At 39.0% G+C, this 20803-nt stretch overlaps 1 protein-coding gene across 9 annotated transcripts in view; it reads left to right on the top strand.

The window, feature by feature from the left end:
* The window catches only part of LOC143253797 (RIMS-binding protein 2-like), a 149128-nt gene that overhangs the window by 45367 nt on the left and 82958 nt on the right, over nucleotides 1-20803 (top strand). The gene's annotated exons all lie outside the window — the stretch shown is intronic.

The raw sequence follows: 20803 nt of genomic DNA, 5'->3' as shown, positions 1-20803 counted from the left end.
GTGAGTTCACTGTATATTCTGTGCTGGGTGTGTACGAATAAAACAAGTGGGGTTCCAATAAGTAAGGTTCCTTAATTAATCAACTATGCGCGTCTGTTTTCATGCAAGTCGTTCAGTTGTATTTCTAACATATTACTGGAGGTAAAAGATTTGTACTCTTGTATTTTATAAGGTCAAAGTCTTTACCGTTTTTTTTTTTCTTATAAGGTCACCTACAGATCAGATTTTTTGCCGTTTTTATCAGTTTATCTGTTACTAAAAGATTTTACCTTTTTTGTCACTTTACTTGCAAGTAAAGTTTTATCACTTTCACCAGTTTACCAGCAGATCAAAGTCCTTACTGTTTTTTTTTCTCAGATTACTTGCAGGTCAACGTTTTGACCTATGTGATGCAGCTCCTGCGTTTTGAGAACTTGTTAGAACAAGTAAGAAAACTTAAACGAAATTATAATAAGTTATCCATATCATCTGATAATGTTTTGATGGTATCTAATTAGTAAGAGATGCGTGATCACTAGATGTACAGCTGAAATTTGCAAAACTCCATGACAACGCCACCATACCGTAGATGTAGATGTTGGGTTTCTCGCTAGTCTGGTAAAGCTTACGTAAAAGCGCTTTTGCAGGGAACCTTACATCACACTACTTTGAGCAATCGGATCTTCGCTTGTTTTCTTTTTTTCTGTTATCTTAGTTTGAATGTTAGCCGTATCCGCAATGTAAAACAAGGGTTACATGTAACTATATCCGTTTTGTAATGTCTACTACCCATCTCTGATACAATCTGTTTAATACGTTCCTTCTATTGATCACCTGGGGTCTGAGCGTCATGAGTATAGTGGAACGTGCCACAATATCTAGCACGTTGCTAGCGAGAGTTAGTCGTGATAACGGGCTTTCCAAGTTGACGTAACACTAGAGCTCGGAGAGCGTTTGTCTTCTGTAACCGGCGTCACAAGTCTGTATGAAGTCCGTGGTGTGGTTAGTCACTATTTATCGCTGAGCAAGAAAAAAATATGCTTTTATCAAAAGGTAGTACAAGACTATACAAATGAGGCTTAAATGTAATGAAAGACAGAGGGTTGCAAGCGTCTGTGTTAAATTATTTTTATTGACAGCAAAGAAACCTAGCAAATAGCTTCGTTTAAATACTAGCTTCCCAGCGTTTATTTCTCTTACTGGAATTCTTTTCTCACACCATTCATGACTATTATTTGTATCAGAAATGATCAAGTATGCCCATTATGAATGTCAAGAACAGTAAAGTTTGTATATCATATGTATCGGAAATGGTTAAGTGTATTTATTATATACATCAGAAGTGTCATTTGTGTTTCCAGGTATTTCAACTTGTTCTATCGCCTAGGAGCTATTTTTAACACAACAGAGCCTTTACCATGATGTTTAAAGATTAACTTTGACATTAGAAGTCCATTATTTTATATTATACAGTGTATATGTATTTTGTACTGGAGCCCTTTGCATACACATTGTTTTTACAATTTATTAAAGTAAAAGTGTGAAAACTTGTTCAAAATATCTTGCATTTTCCCCACAATTCAGCGAAGTCGTTTCGTCCCCTTTTAACTCCATAAAGTTTACGTAAGCTCCATTAATGTGGACATCTGTAATTTAATCAGGTAAAACCATGGTTGTGAGTGCCTCATGACTCTCTCTACCTATGCTTGGAATTGTTGATGAGTCATGCTTTTTAGGTAATGGTAAAATGCATTTTAATGTACCTGTACTTGCTAGCAGTCGGGGTGCCATCAATTTTGTGCAAATCATGGATACTCTAAATTGAAGCATGTATTTATCTTCTCTCATGATTCACTGCGTCTTCTGTATATTGACTATGATTCTGTTCTCCTCTTCTGTCTACAGCAGTGGTTCCCAACCAGGGGTGAGCGTTCCAGGGGGTGTGAGATAACATTTCAGTTTTTTGTTTATATTAAGGATACTGTCCTATATATTCAAAAATTACGTTCGATTTTTATTTCTTATTTTTCTTGTTACAGACGTAGCTTTTTATCTTACGATAAACTATCGTTTCTACCTTGCCTATATTGCTGCACGGCAGAGTATGAGCAGCTCATTTTAATGTGATCCTGCTTTAATCTCCCCTTACAGAATGATGTCTGAGAAGAAGCATCACCTTTGGGTGTTTTCTTCTCTTGTAACGTATTTGAAAAATCACAACTTTGAACCTCATTGTCACAGAAACTCTATTAGAGCGAGAATATTTCTCACATCCAAGTGACATTTCTTTGTCTCATTAGGTAGTCTTTCGATGAACTTGGTTTATCACAATATCTTTGTATAGTATTTCAATGGATAAGAAAGGCAGAATTGAGATGAAATCTTGGAAGTGTGTGTATAAGAGCATACAAGTGGAAAGTAAATAATGATTATGTAGTTTTATAGTACAGACATATTTTGTCCACTTCTCTAATACTGCCACATTTTTAGCTGTCTCACTAAAGCCACTGCAGATGGAAATAGACCAAGTAATCTGAAAAAAAGAAACATCCCTGAACTTAAAGCGTACTTTGGTGGAAACTACAGTGATGGTGTATCTATGAAAGATCTGCAACTTCTTATTGATACTAGTGTTATTGTTTGTATAATGCTGGCAACAATACTATATTTAAAAGATGAAGAGAAATGTGTGATAGCATGTGCTACTTTTACATTTATAACTTCTAAATGTCATTAGTTCATAACGAGAAAAATAACCGCTTAATTTTGTAGTATTTATTAACCACTACTAATGTTACCTATATCGTAGAAAGTTCATCCTTTAGGTAGACCATGTAATACTGAAGTGACCAATGAAGTTTAAAAACAGGGCAAAAATAAATTGGTTACACAACCTTGCGGGAATATGATTTTGTACGTACTTCGTCACCCAGGGTCGCAACATAGAAATGCCAGTTGATTCCCTTTGCCATATGGTGAGGCCTTATTCATAAATCAAATGTTCTAACCCTGGAAATGGTATGGGAATTAAACCATTTCTGCCATAGCAGCATCTAGTCGTATGGTATAAGATTCCACTAGTGATATACAGTCGGGAGCTCTAGAATGAATAACTGAAGGACCAAGAGCTAGTGTGACTACAGTAAAATGAAACATATTTGCTGTAGGTTGAGGTATGGTTATATATATTACCTGTGGCACTTGTATGAGTAACAAGAAGGTGTAATGTACAGTTGTTATAAATCACAAAAACATGTTTTTCAACTTGTGTTACAGATGGTAGTCCTTAAAAAACATGTTTTTCAACTTGTGTTACAGATGGTAGTCCTTAAAAAACATGTTTTTCAACTTGTGTTACAGATGGTAGTCCTTAAAAAACACGTTTTTCAACTTGTGTTACAGATGGTAGTCCTTAAAAAACACGTTTTTCAACTTGTGTTACAGATGGTAGTCCTTAAAACTCCGATAGAAGAAAAATTTCAGACTTTGTATAATGCAAGTAGAGGCCATCAAGGTGTTATGCACACTTTTGCTAACATCAAATGTCAGTTTTACTGGCTGCATTCAGGTCAATACGTTAATTAGCGGTGTAAACACTCCAATGTCTGTTGTTGTTCAGAGGAAGAGTTGGCCTCATTAGGATAAACTTCAGTAGAGAATTTACAGAAGAGTTACTGTGTATATTGCTGATCATTTTCAAGAGGCTGGACAAAGTAACTAATTAGTGCTGGTCATTATCAATTACTTAATGAATACTTTTATATAGTCTGTTGCTGGTATTTTGTTGTAACACTGAATAATCTCATTTGGTATGCCTGAAGAACTTCACTTGATTCTGAGAATTATTTTCAATAGTCAGCTGTTCTCTTAATTGTGACAAGTGAATGTTGTGATGAAGATGTACATTTTATCTTATCATCCTAGTCAGATGGTGTGGCAGAATGGGTAATACAAACTATCAAACAAATGTTGGCAGAAAAAATTAGCTTATCTCAGCCAAACTAAGAGGAACAAATATTTATCATAAATCTTTACAGCATACTATGCAAAGATAGAGATTAAGTTGGTCCCTGAACATTTTCACGTGTGTTCAGAAAATCGGCTTCTCATGGTATATTCTACCTCTAGAACAGAATATGTGGAGTGGCTAAAGTTTGTATGCGCAAACTTAGGAAATACAATCTTATGGCAGAAAATGTCTAATAATAAAACAGCTAAGGAACAAACATGCCAGCATAGAGACTGGACATGGCTTTGGTATATGCCAGTGGCACGGAAGCAACTTGGCATTGGCCAGAGTTTTTAAAATATTGTTCCATTGAAGTACTTCACACAGCAGTCACGTGGCAGCAAAACTACGTGGAACATGTTGACAAGCAAATGTTGTATTTTTAGATAACACTCTCATGGACTGGCCTGGCCAGAAGAAAAGGTCGAGACGAAAGAATGAGTGGAAAGTATGCTGTTTTGTACCATCTTAAATCAGCTTGTGAGAAGTAACATGTTGAAAATATTTGTTTGGCTGTACAAGAAAAGTCAGATGAGATCCTAAACAGTTCTAGTGGTCGGCTGAGATGCCAACGACAATCTCCTAATCACCATGATCAGAACTGATTACCAGATCAGCAGTTAAGATAATCACTAGCTGCAAAATTAGTGGCAGTTTTTTCTTTCCTATATATCAAATTGTGCTTCATTATCAAATGTATGCACTACTTTGTGTAATGCTTAATTATCGCTAGGTTATGACAGTTTATTTGATCACAAGGGTCTTGTGACTTTTCACGCTGTCAAGAAGAATTCCATTGAGAGATATCAGTGAAATATTGGATGATAGCTACTCGATTGTCACGTAATTAGTAGGGTGGCTGGTATTAATAGATATAACATCTAGATATAACCAGTTTTGAAGAAACTGAATAATTTGCTAGATGTTCGAAAATTTAGTTTACGACATGCTTTTTATAAATCACGCCCATTCTGTTATCAAACACTAGAATGAAGCTAGTGCTAGCTTTACGAGTTATTGAGTGCTTTTCTTAGGTAAATTGTTATCAACTTGCTATAAGTGTCGCTTGTACTTTCTAGCCAAGTAGAAGTTCTATGGAACAGATGTTACAATACTTGCCAGATGTTCCACTACACTGGAGTTTGTACATATGATTCTTCCACGTGCAGTTAGGGAGTTGTGGTCTTTCTCAGTGCAGAATGTAAGTAAAGATTCCGAGTGCAGTGGTCTTAGTTTCACATGATGTGCCTATATTTGTTTTTCTATGGTACCTGAATAAAGCGAGTGGATCGACTCACAAATGACTGCAGTAGTTGATGGTTTGACCGCTAGGACATTGAATGCATTTTACTGTAAAATATTGTATCTTACCCAGATTGGTCCAGAGTATTTTGATATATGCCACGGCGATAGTGCGAGTATTCAGTGTGACTAAAAGAAAATTCATGGTTCAGCTGAATTATGCCAGTCGTGAATAATTATTTTGTTGTGCTGAGTTAGTTATCTTGATTTTGGAAGGTATGTTTGACGAAATGTCATCAGTTATCACACTGGGCTTCTGCATTCGTCTGAGGGCGCAGGTTGACCTCTCACTTGGTTCTGTGGTGGAGTGTGTTTGTGTGTTTTTCTTATAGCAAAGCCACATCGGGCTATCTGCTCAGCCCACCGAGGGGAATCGAAACCCTGATTTTAGCGTTGTAAATCCGGAGACATACCGCTGTACTAGCGGGGGGCTCTGTGGTGGAACTCTGGATTTCAGACCTGGTAAGCTGAGTTGGAAACCGTACGATACCACTAAAATATTCCCCGCAATTTAAACTTGTGTGAGTTATAATAGTTACAGTCAGTCCTTTAGTGCGAATGGTTGGCAGTAGGTTGCTCTTTTGACTAGCTGGTTTCACTCTGGTCAGTAGTTTAAATAGGCATATGACAGCCTTAGAAGTTATGGCATAAATACCAAATGCAAGTACATACAAATGCTTTCGGTTGCTACTGTATCGTAAAGTAAAACGTCTTGTATATCATTGATAATTATTTATTGTATTTTTAATTGTCATTTTACGTCCATTCTGTAAAATATTAGGAACTGGAGGATGTTACTGTTTATGGTAATGTTAAACCTGATAGAGCCAAAAAATGGAAATTGGTGCTGTTTATGGTAATGTGAAATGTGATAGAGATAGGAATTGAAAATTGGTACTGTTTGCGGTCATGTGAAATGTGATAGAGATAGGAACTGAAAATTGGTACTGTTTGCGGTAATGTGAAATTTGATAGAAGAACTGAAAATTGGTACTGTTTGCGGTAATTTGAAATGTGATAAAGGTAAGAACTGAAAATTGGTGCTGTTTGTGATAATGTGAAATCTAATAGAGGTAAGAACTGGAAACTGGTGCTGTTTGTGGCAATGTGAAATCTGATAGAGGTAAGAACTGGAAATTGGTGCTGTTTGTGGCAATCTGAAATCTGATAGAGGTAAGAACTGGAAATTGGTGCTGTTTGTGGCAATCTGAAATCTGATAGAGGTAAGAACTGGAAATTGGTGCTGTTTGTGGCAATATGAAATCTGATAGAGGTAAGATCTGGAAATGCGTGCTGTTTGTGGTAATGTGAAATTGATAGAAATAAGAACTGAAAATTGGTACTGTTTGTGGCAATGTGAAACCTGATAGATGTATGAACTGGACATAAATAATGTTTGTGGTAATGTGAAACCTGATAGAAGTATGAACTGGACATAAATAATGTTTGTGGCAATGTGAAACCTGATAGAGGTATGAACTGGACATAAATAATGTTTGTGGTAATGTTAAACCTAATTAGAGGTAGGAACTGCAAGTAAACTGGAAATTCGTTTGGTTTGTAATAGTGTAAATACTTGATAGAGACATAAACTGAAAACTACTTCTTCAGTGACCTCTACAGCAATGATCTCAACTACGACGTCTTCAGTAACGACCTCTGTGTATATTAAATGTCTTACATTGATTGATAAATATAAAACGGTACACAGAAAAACGTTTTTGTGTTTTGCAACATTTGTGTTTACAAAAAAATCTAAGAAACTGCCAAAACAAAATGTGTTTTCTAAATCTAATTAATACAATAAAAAGATTGTTTGAAACTTCACGTGAAATATGAGAAGTTAAGTATTATAGAGATGCAATAGGTTCAGCTAACTTTCAACATATCCCAGTATTCTTTATTGTGTTGTCGTGGTTACCAACACGAAGTTAAAAAAGAAGGAATTTATTTATAGATATATCGTTTTGTTTTTGAAGTAACGACTTTTTATAAGCATCGAAGAGATCTAAAATTATAGCTTATTCAGACAAAGGCAAAATTTTCGACATATTACCTTTAAGTTATCCCACCACAGGTATCGAAACCCGGTTTCTAGAATTATAAATCGGTAGACATACCGCTGTGGCACTAAGGGCCTTGTTTGTTTTGAAATTCGTGCAAAGCTACGCGAGGATTATCTGCGATAGCCGCCCTGAACTTAGAGTAAAACTAGAGGGAAAGCAGCTGGTTGTCATCCACCTACTGTCAACACTTGGGCTACTCTTTTACCAACGAATAGTGAGATTGATCGTCGCATATAACGCCCTCACGGTTGAAAGGGTGAGCACATTTTGTGTGGCTATTTGCTGAGTCTACCGAGGAGAATCGAACCACTGATTTTAGCGTTGTAAATCCGTAGACTTACCGCTGTACCAGCGTGGGAGGGAGAGAGAGAAAAACATGAGTATATTTATCGTTACAGGCTTAACGAAATGTGAAATGTAGATAACTTTTGTTAAAATACAGAAAGTATAAGGAAAGACAAGAAAGTTGAAATCTTAATTTAAAAAGTACAAACGAAGTTCAAATTAAAGTGAAAAAATTAAATTGTGTTAAATCCTCTCCCAAAAAAGAAACATCTGGACTGGAGTTGGATTTTTTATTTAATTTAGCCATGTTTACGAATTTCCAAAATTCCAGTAATAACATAGCTCACGAAGAATCAACAGTCCGTGTACTTTCGTAACCATCGAATGAAATTGCCACTTTATTTTACATATATTCACAGTAAGACTGTAGAGTCGCCGTTTGCGGTGACAACGTTAGTTCCGGTTTAAACACCGAAAACAGAGAAGGCATTGGAATCCTATAGGCTTACTTTCTTTCATTTATTTTTCCCACAGAAATTTTGGTAGTAAGTCACGTAATTAACCAATCAGAAACTTCAGATATACTGCGCAGAAAAATATTTTTATCCCCGGAAGCCACTGCATTATCCCTTTTCACTCCCCCCCCCTCACTCAGTAATGCACTACGAAGAAACCTGTAGTTCAAGGACTGCGGTCTCCATGTTACGTGACATTTTGAGATACAGCGTTAATGGTTGGCTTCTTATGTCTTGCGAAGCTATCAATGTCATACGAGAGGGGAAATGATCTAATTAATTATTCATTTCGCATAAAGTCTCCATTAGGATTTTCTTTTTGAGACCGAGTCTTCCTGTTAATAATTTAACTTATTATCAATAAATGGTAAATGGGACAAGTAAATGGAACGCTTTATTTTTCTTCGAGCCACTCCACATTGATGTTATCTTACATTTTCATTATGATTCCCCCTAGCGGCGAGTAAAATCCCCAGTTATGTTAATAACAGTATTATACACGAAAAGAAAAACTGAAAAATACCATGCAGACAAGATTTCGGTTCTAAAGATACCTACATAAAGGAGTGTAATATTGACGACGCAACAGTTCTCACAATACCCACGTGGAGGAGTGTAATATTGACGACGCAACAGTTCTCACAATACCCACGTGGAGGAGTGCAATATTGACGACGCAGCAGTTCTCACAATATCCACGTGGAGGAGTGTAATATTGACGATACAACAGTTCTCACAATACCCACGTGGAGGAGTGTAATATTAACGACACAACAGTTCTCACAGTACCCCAATAGAAGGGTGTAATATTAACGACACAACAGTTCTCACAATACCCACATAGAAGAGTGTAATATTAACGACACAACAGTTCTCAGAATACCCACATAGAAGAGTGTAATATTAACGACACAGCAGTTCTCACAATACCCACATAGAAGATTGTAATATTAACGACACAACAGTTCTCAGAATACCCACACAGAAGAGTGTAATATTAACGACACAGCAGTTCTCACAATACCCACATAGAAGAGTGTAATATTAACGACACAACAGTTCTCAGAATACCCACATAGAAGAGTGTAATATTAACGACACAGCAGTTCTCACAATACCCACATAGAAGAGTGTAACATTAACGGCACAACATTTCTCACAGTACCCCAATAGAAGGGTGTAATATTAACGACACAACAGTTCTCACAATACCCACATAGAAGAGTGTAATATTAACGACACAACAGTTCTCAGAATACCCACATAGAAGAGTGTAATATTAACAACACAGCAGTTCTCACAATACCCACATAGAAGAGTGTAATATTAACGACACAACAGTTCTCATAGTACCCACATAGAAGAGTGTAATATTAACGATACAACAGTTCTCACAGTACCCACATAGAATGCTTTTCCACTGGGGGAAGGAGTGACATACGAGCGATAAACTCTGAGGTAGATCCGTTAGACGAAAGTTGGTATACATTTGAACAATGACCTATCTCAGAAGTGATTAGATTTTGAACGGTCAAGGCCACAATAAGGCCACGAATATCCAAAAAACTCTCCATCAGTTAATTAACACAGGGACTAATTTTTCACACTATTTTTGCTTTATAATCCAGTCAGAAATAACCAGATCCCAAAATGATCCGTGTTCATTGATAACGACAGATATACGGAATGTGATTAACTCTGCACAATTTTGTGATTATGTATTATACACGAAAAGAAAAACTGAAAAATACCATGCAGACAAGATTTCGGTTCTAAAGATACCTACATAAAGAAGTGTAATATTGACGACACAACAGTTCTCACAATACCCACGTGGAGGAGTGTAATATTGACGACGCAACAGTTCTTATAATACCCACGTGGAGGAGTGTAATATTGACGACGCAACAGTTCTCACAATACCCACGTGGAGAGTGCAATATTGACGACGCAACAGTTTTCACAATATCCACGTGGAGTGTAATAGTGCAATATTGACGACGCAACAGTTCTCACAATATCCACGTGGAGGAGTGTAATATTAACGACACAACAGTTCTCACAGTACCCCAATAGAAGGGTGTAATATTAACGACACAACAGTTCTCACAATACCCACGTGGAGGAGTGCAATATTGACGACGCAACAGTTTTCACAATATCCACGTGGAGGAGTGCAATATTGACGACGCAACAGTTCTCACAATATCCACGTGGAGGAGTGTAATATTAACGACACAACAGTTCTCACAGTACCCCAATAGAAGGGTGTAATATTAACGACACAACAGTTCTCACAGTACCCACATAGAATGCTTTTCCACTGGGGGAAGGAGTGACATACGAGCGATAAACTCTGAGGTAGATCCGTTAGACGAAAGTTGGTATACATTTGAACAATGACCTATCTCAGAAGTGATTAGATTTTGAACGGTCAAGGCCACAATAAGGCCACGAATATCCAAAATAATCTCCATCAGTTAATTAACACAGGGACCGATTTTTCACACTATTTTTGCTTTATAATCCAGTCAGAAATAACCAGATCCCAAAATGTTCCGTGTTCATTGATAACGACAGATATACGGAATGTGATTAACTCTGCACAATTTTGTGATTATGTATTATACACGAAAAGAAAAACTGAAAAATACCATGCAGACAAGATTTCGGTTCTAAAGATACCTACATAAAGAAGTGTAATATTGACGACACAACAGTTCTCACAATACCCACGTGGAGGAGTGTAATATTGACGACGCAACAGTTCTTATAATACCCACGTGGAGGAGTGTAATATTGACGACGCAACAGTTCTCACAATACCCACGTGGAGGAGTGCAATATTGACGACGCAACAGTTTTCACAATATCCACGTGGAGGAGTGCAATATTGACGACGCAACAGTTCTCACAATATCCACGTGGAGGAGTGTAATATTAACGACACAACAGTTCTCACAGTACCCACATAGAATGCTTTTCCACTGGGGGAAGGAGTGACATACGAGCGATAAACTCTGAGGTAGATCCGTTAGACGAAAGTTGGTATACATTTGAACAATGACCTATCTCAGAAGTGATTAGATTTTGAACGGTCAAGGCCACAATAAGGCCACGAATATCCAAAATAATCTCCATCAGTTAATTAACACAGGGACCGATTTTTCACACTATTTTTGCTTTATAATCCAGTCAGAAATAACCAGATCCCAAAATGATCCGTGTTCATTGATAACGACAGATATACGGAATGTGATTAGCTCTGCACAATCTTGTGAATGTTCCTCTGGTTTAAGTCATGCAAACTGCACAATATAAAAAACAGCATTTCCATGTTCACATCGCTTTAGAAAGGTTTCTCTCGTCGTGTTGGAACATGAACACGTTACATGTAAATTGTAGTAAAATCTCTATTCTAGAAAGGCTTTTACGACACTTAGTTCTTGTTTATGAAAAACAGACACTTTATACTTGCCTTCTGGCTATTGATACTCACTGCATGGTGTGATATTTATCATCGTAATGGTAACAGTCTAGCATCCCAGACATTCCTGCTCCGTAATCCGCACTTTGTTGTTGCTAAATAGTAGCTAAGTGTGCAGAATGGCGCTTTTCCTCGTGAAATTACACTTGTAAACTTTTACGACATCGCTGTTTAAGATGCAGGTAATTTAGGCTTACAACAAAATAGTCTTATCCTTTGTACATGGGTGTTTAGGTCGATTTTACTGGGAAGAGTTGAGTTGATTACGCCAGTAACAAGGAGAGACTTCTAAAGGCCCGACATGGCCAGGTGGATAAGGCGCTCGACTCGTAATCTGAGGGTTGCGGGTTCGAATCGGTGTTGTACCAAACATGCTCGTCCTTCCAGCCAGCATTATGAAATGACGGTCAATTCCATTATTTGTTGGTAAAAAGAGTAGCCCAAGAGTTGGCAGTGGATGGTGATGGTTAGGTGCCTTCCTTCTAGTCTTACACTGATAAATTAGGGAGGGCTCGTGCAGATAGCCCTCGTGTAGTTTTGAGCGAAATTCAAAAAACAAACAAACGATACTTTTAAGAAGACTTGCAGCGTGTTAGTTATTAAATGCCTAGAAGGTTTGACCAGTGGTCACCATGGAAACTGGACCTGTTATGCTAACTTGTAAATAATAACTGTGGTGTGGTATCTTCTCCATTGAGCCTCGCTAGCTAAGTAATCGATTTGTTTTATACGTTTCTCCAGAGGGTTTATTTTAAAAAAGAAAAGAAACGAGTTATTGAGTATCGAGTGTTTTCTTAAAACGATTTATTGACTCATACATTCTTTCCTTCTTTACTCTTTTTTTCAGTTTGTATTAAAAGTACTTCTGTGAAACGGCGGTTGAAACGTAACATCTAGGTTCAATACTAAAGTGTGGATATTAAAAAAAAAATCAATGTATGAACATTAGAATAAAATATATCGATGATGAGTAATGTCGTAATTAATCACATTGTTTTGAATGTAGATGTAATACAGATTTAAATGAATCAGCTGTCTTTTAACTGTAAGATTATCAAATCTCAACTGTTAGGAGAAAGTAATTAATGAAATTTATGTGCAGCTTCTATAGTTAACATCCGACATGTTATCATCCTCACGATGGTAGAAAACGTATAATTTTTTCGTGCTCCTAAACTGCCTCCTCTTTTTCTGTTGTTGTTTTTTTTTAACATCTGATGATTCCGGCCATCAGCTTATACGAAACGACACTGAGAAACAGGTTTTCAAGTCCACATTGGCCGAATTTTCTGCTGATTATTTGCAGCAAATCACATTCTTTCGGCGTATTTTTAAAGAACACAAATTTCTAACCCTCCTCTGGAGCGTACGTTTCGTACACTTGTAAAATGGCAAAAACTGTGAACGAGCCATTATGACTTTTTACATTCGTTATTTAGATCAGTTCTGAAGAATACTGAAAAACTTCGCTCTTAGAGAGAGGGGAAGAGAGAGAATCTGCTTTCGTAATTTAAATTCGTATAGGATAACATATCGTAAGGAAAGAAAGCGAAGGCCAAAGACGGATTTATTTTAATTTCGCCAAATGGGATGAAGGCTATTACATTTGGAGGGGGAGGGGAGTGAAACATAAATATTTGAAGTTAATTTTCTTGATTGATCTACTCCGAGATAGATTCCAAAATTCCTTCATCAGAGGTGTGGGAAGTAAATTTAAAGTGTGTGTGTGGAGGGGAGAATATATGTTTGTATTGTTACGGGCGGGGTAGAAGATATGTTTGTACTGTTACGGGTGGGGAGAAGATATGTTTGTACTGTTACGGGCGGGGGAGAAGATATGTTTGTACTGTTACGAGCGGGGTAGAAGATATGTTTGTACTGTTACGGGCGGGGTAGAATATATGTTTGTACTGTTACGGGCGGGGAGAAGATATGTTTGTATTGTTACGGGCGGGGGAGAAGATATGTTTGTATTGTTACGGGCGGGGGAGAAGATATGTTTGTACTGTTACGGGCGGGGGAGAAGATATGTTTGTACTGTTACGGGCGGGGGAGAAGATATGTTTGTATTGTTACGGGCGGGGGAGAAGATATGTTTGTACTGTTACGGGCGGGGGAGAAGATATGTTTGTACTGTTACGGGTGGGGAGAAGATATCTTTGTACTGTTACGGGTGGGGTAGAAGATATGTTTGTACTGTTACGGGCGAGGTAGAAGATATGTTTGTACTGTTACGGGCGGGGGAGAAGATATGTTTGTACTGTTAAGGGCGGGGGAGAAGATATGTTTGTATTGTTACGGGTGGGGAGAAGATATGTTTGTACTGTTACGGGCGGGGGAGAAGATATCTTTGTACTGTTACGGGTGGGGGAGAAGATATCTTTGTACTGTTACGGGTGGGGAGAAGATATCTTTGTACTGTTACGGGTGGGGGAGAAGATATCTTTGTACTGTTACGGGTGGGGAGAAGATATCTTTGTACTGTTACAGGTGGGGAGAAGATATCTTTGTACTGTTACGGGCGGGGAGAAGATATCTTTGTACTGTTACGGGCGGGGAGAAGATATGTTTGTACTGTTACGGGCGGGGGAGAAGATATGTTTGTATTGTTACGGGCGGGGGAGAAGATATGTTTGTACTGTTACGGGCGGGGGAGAAGATATGTTTGTATTGTTACGGGCGGGGAGAAGATATGTTTGTACTGTTACGGGCGGGGAGAAGATATGTTTGTACTGTTACGGGCGGGGAGAAGATATGTTTGTACTGTTACGGGCGGGGAGAAGATATGTTTGTATTGTTACGGGCGGGGAGAAGATATGTTTGTACTGTTACGGGCGGGGAGAAGATATGTTTGTACTGTTACGGGTGGGGAGAAGATATCTTTGTACTGTTACGGGTGGGGAGAAGATATCTTTGTACTGTTACGGGTGGGGAGAAGATATGTTTGTACTGTTACGGGCGGGGAGAAAATATGTTTGTACTGTTACGGGCGGGGAGAAGATATGTTTGTACTGTTACGGGCGGGGAGAAGATATGTTTGTAACTGTTACGGGCGGGGAGAAGATATGTTTGTACTGTTACGGGCGGGGGAGAAGATATGTTTGTACTGTTACGGGCGGGGGAGAAGATATGTTTGTACTGTTACGGGCGAGGTAGAAGATATGTTTGTACTGTTACGGGCGGGGGAGAAGATATCTTTGTACTGTTACGGGTGGGGTAGAAGATATGTTTGTACTGTTACGGGCGAGGTAGAAGATATGTTTGTACTGTTACGGGCGGGGGAGAAGATATGTTTGTACTGTTAAGGGCGGGGAGAAGATATGTTTGTATTGTTACGGGTGGGGAGAAGATATCTTTGTATTGTTACGGGCGGGTTAGAAGATATGTTTGTATTGTTACGGGCGGGGAGAAGATATCTTTGTACTGTTACGGGTGGGGAGAAGATATCTTTGTACTGTTACGGGTGGGGAGAAGATATCTTTGTACTGTTACGGGCGGGGAGAAGATATCTTTGTACTGTTACGGGCGGGGAGAAGATATGTTTTGTATTGTTACGGGCGGAGGAGAAGATATGTTTGTACTGTTACGGGCGGGGAGAAGATATGTTTGTATTGTTACGGGCGGGGAGAAGATATGTTTGTACTGTTACGGGCGGGGAGAAGATATGTTTGTACTGTTACGGGCGGGGAGAAGATATGTTTGTACTGTTACGGGCGGGGAGAAGATATGTTTGTATTGTTACGGGCGGGGAGAAGATATGTTTGTACTGTTACGGGCGGGGAGAAGATATGTTTGTACTGTTACGGGTGGGGAGAAGATATCTTTGTACTGTTACGGGTGGGGGAGAAGATATCTTTGTACTGTTACGGGTGGGGGAGAAGATATGTTTGTACTGTTACGGGCGGGGGAGAAAATATGTTTGTACTGTTACGGGCGGGGGAGAAGATATGTTTGTACTGTTACGGGCGGGGGAGAAGATATGTTTGTACTGTTACGGGCGGGGAGAAGATATCTTTGTACTGTTACGGGCGGGGAGAAGATATGTTTGTACTGTTACGGGCGGGGAGAAGATATGTTTGTACTGTTACGGGCGGGGAGAAGATATGTTTGTACTGTTACGGGCGAGGCAGAAGATATGTTTGTACTGTTACGGGCGGGGAGAAGATATCTTTGTACTGTTACAGGTGGGGTAGAAGATATGTTTGTACTGTTACGGGCGAGGCAGAAGATATGTTTGTACTGTTACGGGCGGGGAGAAGATATGTTTGTACTGTTAAGGGCGGGGGAGAAGATATGTTTGTATTGTTACGGGTGGGGGAGAAGATATCTTTGTATTGTTACGGGCGGGTTAGAAGATATGTTTGTATTGTTACGGGTGGGGAGAAGATATGTTTGTACTGTTACGGGCGGGGAGAAGATATCTTTGTACCGTTACGGGTGGGGAGAAGATATCTTTGTACTGTTACGGGTGGGGAGAAGATATCTTTGTACTGTTACGGGCGGGGAGAAGATATCTTTGTACTGTTACGGGCGGGGAGAAGATATGTTTGTACCGTTACGGGCGGGGAGAAGATATGTTTGTATTGTTACGGGCGGAGGAGAAGATATGTTTGTACTGTTACGGGCGGGGAGAAGATATGTTTGTATTGTTACGGGCGGGGAGAAGATATGTTTGTACTGTTACGGGCGGGGAGAAGATATGTTTGTACTACTGTTTACGGGTGGGGGAGAAGATATCTTTGTACTGTTACGGGTGGGGAGAAGATATCTTTGTACTGTTACGGGTGGGGAGAAGATATGTTTGTACTGTTACGGGCGGGGAGAAAATATGTTTGTACTGTTACGGGCGGGGAGAAGATATGTTTGTACTGTTACGGGCGGGGAGAAGATATGTTTGTATTGTTACGGGCGGGGAGAAGATATGTTTGTACTGTTACGGGCGGGGAGAAGATATCTTTGTACTGTTACGGGCGGGGAGAAGATATGTTTGTACTATTACGGGCGGGGAGAAGATATGTTTGTACTATTACGGGCGGGGAGAAGATATGTTTGTACTGTTACGAGTGGGGTAGAAGATATGTTTGTACTGTTACGGGCGAGGCAGAAGATATGTTTGTACTGTTAAGGGCGGGGAGAAGATATGTTTGTATTGTTACGGGTGGGGAGAAGATATGTTTGTACTGTTACGGGCGGGGAGAAAATATGTTTGTACTGTTACGGGCGGGGAGAAGATATGTTTGTACTGTTACGGGCGGGGAGAAGATATGTTTATGTATTGTTACGGGCGGGGAGAAGATATGTTTGTAACTGTTACTGGCGGGGAGAAGATATGTTTGTACTGTTACGGGCGGGGAGAAGATATGTTTGTATTGTTACGGGCGGAGGAGAAGATATGTTTTGTAACTGTTACGGGCGGGGAGAAGATATCTTTGTGCACTGTTACGGGTGGGGAGAAGATATCTTTGCACCGTTACGGGTGGGGAGAAGATATGTTTGTACTGTTACGGGCGGGGGAGAAGATATGTTTGTACTGTTACGGGCGGGGGAGAAGATATGTTTGTACTGTTACGGGCGGGGGAGAAGATATGTTTGTACTGTTACGGGCGGGGGAGAAGATATGTTTGTACTGTTACGGGCGGGGAGAAGATATGTTTGTATTGTTACGGGCGGGGCAGAAGATATGTTTGTAACTGTCACGGGTGGGGAGAAGATATGTTTGTATTATCACGGGCGGGGAGAAGATATGTTTGGTATTGTTACGGGCAGGGGTGAAGATATGTTTGTACTGTCACGGGTGGGGAGAAGATATCTTTGTATTGTTACGGGCGGGTTAGAAGATATGTTTGTATTGTTACGGGCGGGGGTGAAGATATGTTTGTACTGTTACGGGTGGGGGAGAAGATATGTTTGTATTGTTACGGGCGGGGGAGAAGATATGTTTGTATTGTTACGGGCGGGGGTGAAGATATGTTTGTACTGTTACGGGTGGGGGAGAAGATATCTTTGTATTGTTACGGGCGGGTTAGAAGATATGTTTGTATTGTTACGGGCGGGGAGAAGATATGTTTGTACTGTTACAGACGGGTTAGAAGATATGTTTGTACTGTTACGGGTGTATTAGAAGATATGTTTGTACTGTTACGGGTGTATTAGAAGATATGTTTGTACTGTTACGGGTGTATTAGAAGATATGTTTGTACTGTTACGAGTGGGGTAGAAGGCTCGACCTTGTAGCCATGGAAGCTTCTAGGTTAAAGTTTATACATTTTCCTGATACTAGTGAGAGTAATTTTGCCAAGTTTGGTAATATTATTATACTGGAATAGATTAAAATGTGAGGGTGGGGCACTTTCTACACCAGTGTTTATGGAGTTATTCCTAAACCAGCAATCAGACTGCTGATTGTTAAGACACATGTTTGTTTATCCTATTAGTAACAGCTCCTTCCCCCTCTACCTCATCCCCAGTGGCACAGTGGTTTGTCTGCGAATGTATACTGCTGGAAACCCGGTTATTTTTCAGTGGTGGGCAGAGCACAAATACCCTTTTGTGAAGCTTTGTGCTTAATGACCAGCAAACAGTAACAGCGGGAAGCGGATAATTATTTTTGTTGCAAATCTTAATTTTAAATTTTAAAAAGTGTATGTATTCCATTCAATTGGGCCACTTTAAATCACTAGTGTTCTGGGCAGTTGTCCCGTTTGCTCTCCCCCGTCTATAAATAGCAGACTTTTGTAACAGTAAGATCCTAAATCAGTACTCCCCATTGCAACTTTAAAAAACTAAAAATAGGTCGAGAGTACCTTAAGGTATACGTATTGTGGTAGAAGGGAAGAAATGTGGTGGTGTCTCACAAATTGAGTATTATTACCTGGAATTTAAGGTTTCAAAATGATTGGATCAATGACCTGATACATTAAAAAGCAGTTCGCATCAAATTCAAATAAAAAAGTACTTTGGAAGGATCGAAAAGTAGCCGGGTTATTGATTATTATCACGAATAAATAACATTAAGGATATCGGGAAGTGTATGGGCAAATAAGTATTTTAGAAGAGTATCTAGCTCTAAGACCAGAATATAAGCCTAATGGGGTTAGGCCTAGTTGTAACGATACGTTTAGTTTTCTCGAAATGACTCCAAAGGCTGCCTGGAGGAATTACGCGTTTTAATAACTCGTATTACTTTACAGTAGTGTGTTATCTGTCAGTCGATTACAATATATTGAAATGACGTCACATAAGAGACGCTTAACTCTGCAATTTGTACTGTAGTGACGTTAGTAAGATATGCGCATGCCATTAATCACGAGAAGAAATATGCACTCTGTAGGTTGTAATACAGTGTTACTATGAACTTTAAAAGCAAGAAATAAAAATATTTATTTTGGTTTTATTTACTCTTGACACAGAATACTTCTTTTGACCCTGCAGAAGTACACCCTTGTGCAAATTAATTGAAACAAAACGGAAAATTGCGATTTTTTTCAGTTTTTTGCATTTTAGTTCTGAGAATCCAAAAATTGCTCACAAATTAATATATGATATGACCGCCTTTATTTTTCAGAAAATCATTAATCCGCTTTGGCATTGAGTTGACTGCAATCTTTACTAATTTTTGGATCGCGGTACCACACCTCAATTATGGCCTCAATTAGTTTATCTTTCATAGTACAGTCTTTTCCCCGAAGTCTTTCTTTACAAATCGCCCACAGATTTTCAATAGGATTTAAGTCCGGAGAGTTTCCAGGCCAGTCCAGCACCTTTATTTGCGTTGTAGTCATAAAATTCTTCACAAGTTTCGATGTGTGGCACGGAGCCAGATCTTGCTGAAAAATGCCAGATCCATCTGGAAATCTCTTTTTTCAATTCTGGAACGACTTTTCTCTGCAAAACTTCGATGTACTGTGGTCTTTGCATCATACCTTCTACGATATGTAAGCCTCCGACGCCATAATAGCTGATAAAGCTCCAAAACATCTTCTTCAAGGGATGTTTCACGAACTGATTGATGTGAGATTCTCGAAGTTTCTTACCTGTAGATTTGCCAACATACGTACTTCTTTGACCTTGTACGAAGAAATGTCATTGAATAACACCTTCCTCCATTGTTCTTGCGTCCAGTTCTTGTATTTCAGACCCCATTGATACCGTTTTTTCTTCATTGAGTTGGTAAGAAGTTGTTTTTTAACTGGTCACCTTGCCCTTCTAACGCAATTTTGAATGACGTAATATTCCTCACAATTTCGTCATATATCAAAAATAGATCGACCGTGCTGCAAAACACAGCTAATGACGCCGTTTGTGTGAAAAAAATGACTATTAAAGGAAATAAGCGGGTTCAGCGAGCCTACACCGGCCGCCATGCTGAAAATATTGTAAAATGACCATTTGTTTCAATTAATTTCCACAAGGGTGTATGTATAGTTTTCATTAATATAAATATCACCATTGTATTTAAAGGCGTTAATATGAAATAAAATATTATAAATTTTGTTAATGGTGTATAATATTTATCGCTGGTTCTAGAGCTTTATATTTCTTTTGCTCTGAAAAGAGGAGGGTCCTGACCCTTCTCCGTCCTTGGGGTAGTACAACCCCAGTCGAAAATATCGACATCGATTAAAAGAATCTTGCTACGAAAATTAAAAACGTAAAAAATAGATGTAAGCAAAAAAAACTAGCGAGGCGGGAAACATCACAAAAATTCGCACTGTTTATTGAAAGGCCTAGCATGGGTTGATGGTTAGAATACCACCGTCACCAAACATGTTTGTTCTTCCAGTCGGGGTGTGTGTTATAATGTGACGGTCATACTGTTTTTGTATTGACAAACGACTATTAGAAAGAGGTGACGGTGGGTGGTGATGACTTGTGCCTTTCCTCTGATCTATTACTTCTAAAGTTGGGACAGCTAGTGCAGATAGTCCTTGAGTAGTTTTTCTGATATTAACAACAAACGAACGGTATCATGAAAGTATGTGTCAAACTTACAATATCTTCTGCAAGTTAGTCATTACTTGAAGAAACATAAAGCTCAATCAAAGATTGGAGACAAGTTGAACAGCCTCTTGGTTGTTAATAACAAAGTAGCTGTTCAGTAAAGTATGTGTCAAACTTACAATATCTTCTGCAAGTTAGTCATTACTTGAAGAAACATAAA

Source organism: Tachypleus tridentatus, chromosome 6 (genome assembly GCF_004210375.1).
Source record: "Tachypleus tridentatus isolate NWPU-2018 chromosome 6, ASM421037v1, whole genome shotgun sequence".
NCBI classification, from domain to species: Eukaryota; Metazoa; Arthropoda; class Merostomata; order Xiphosura; family Limulidae; genus Tachypleus; species Tachypleus tridentatus.
Note: the sequence above shows the minus strand (reverse complement) of the source record. Positions and strands in the feature narration are given on the sequence as shown.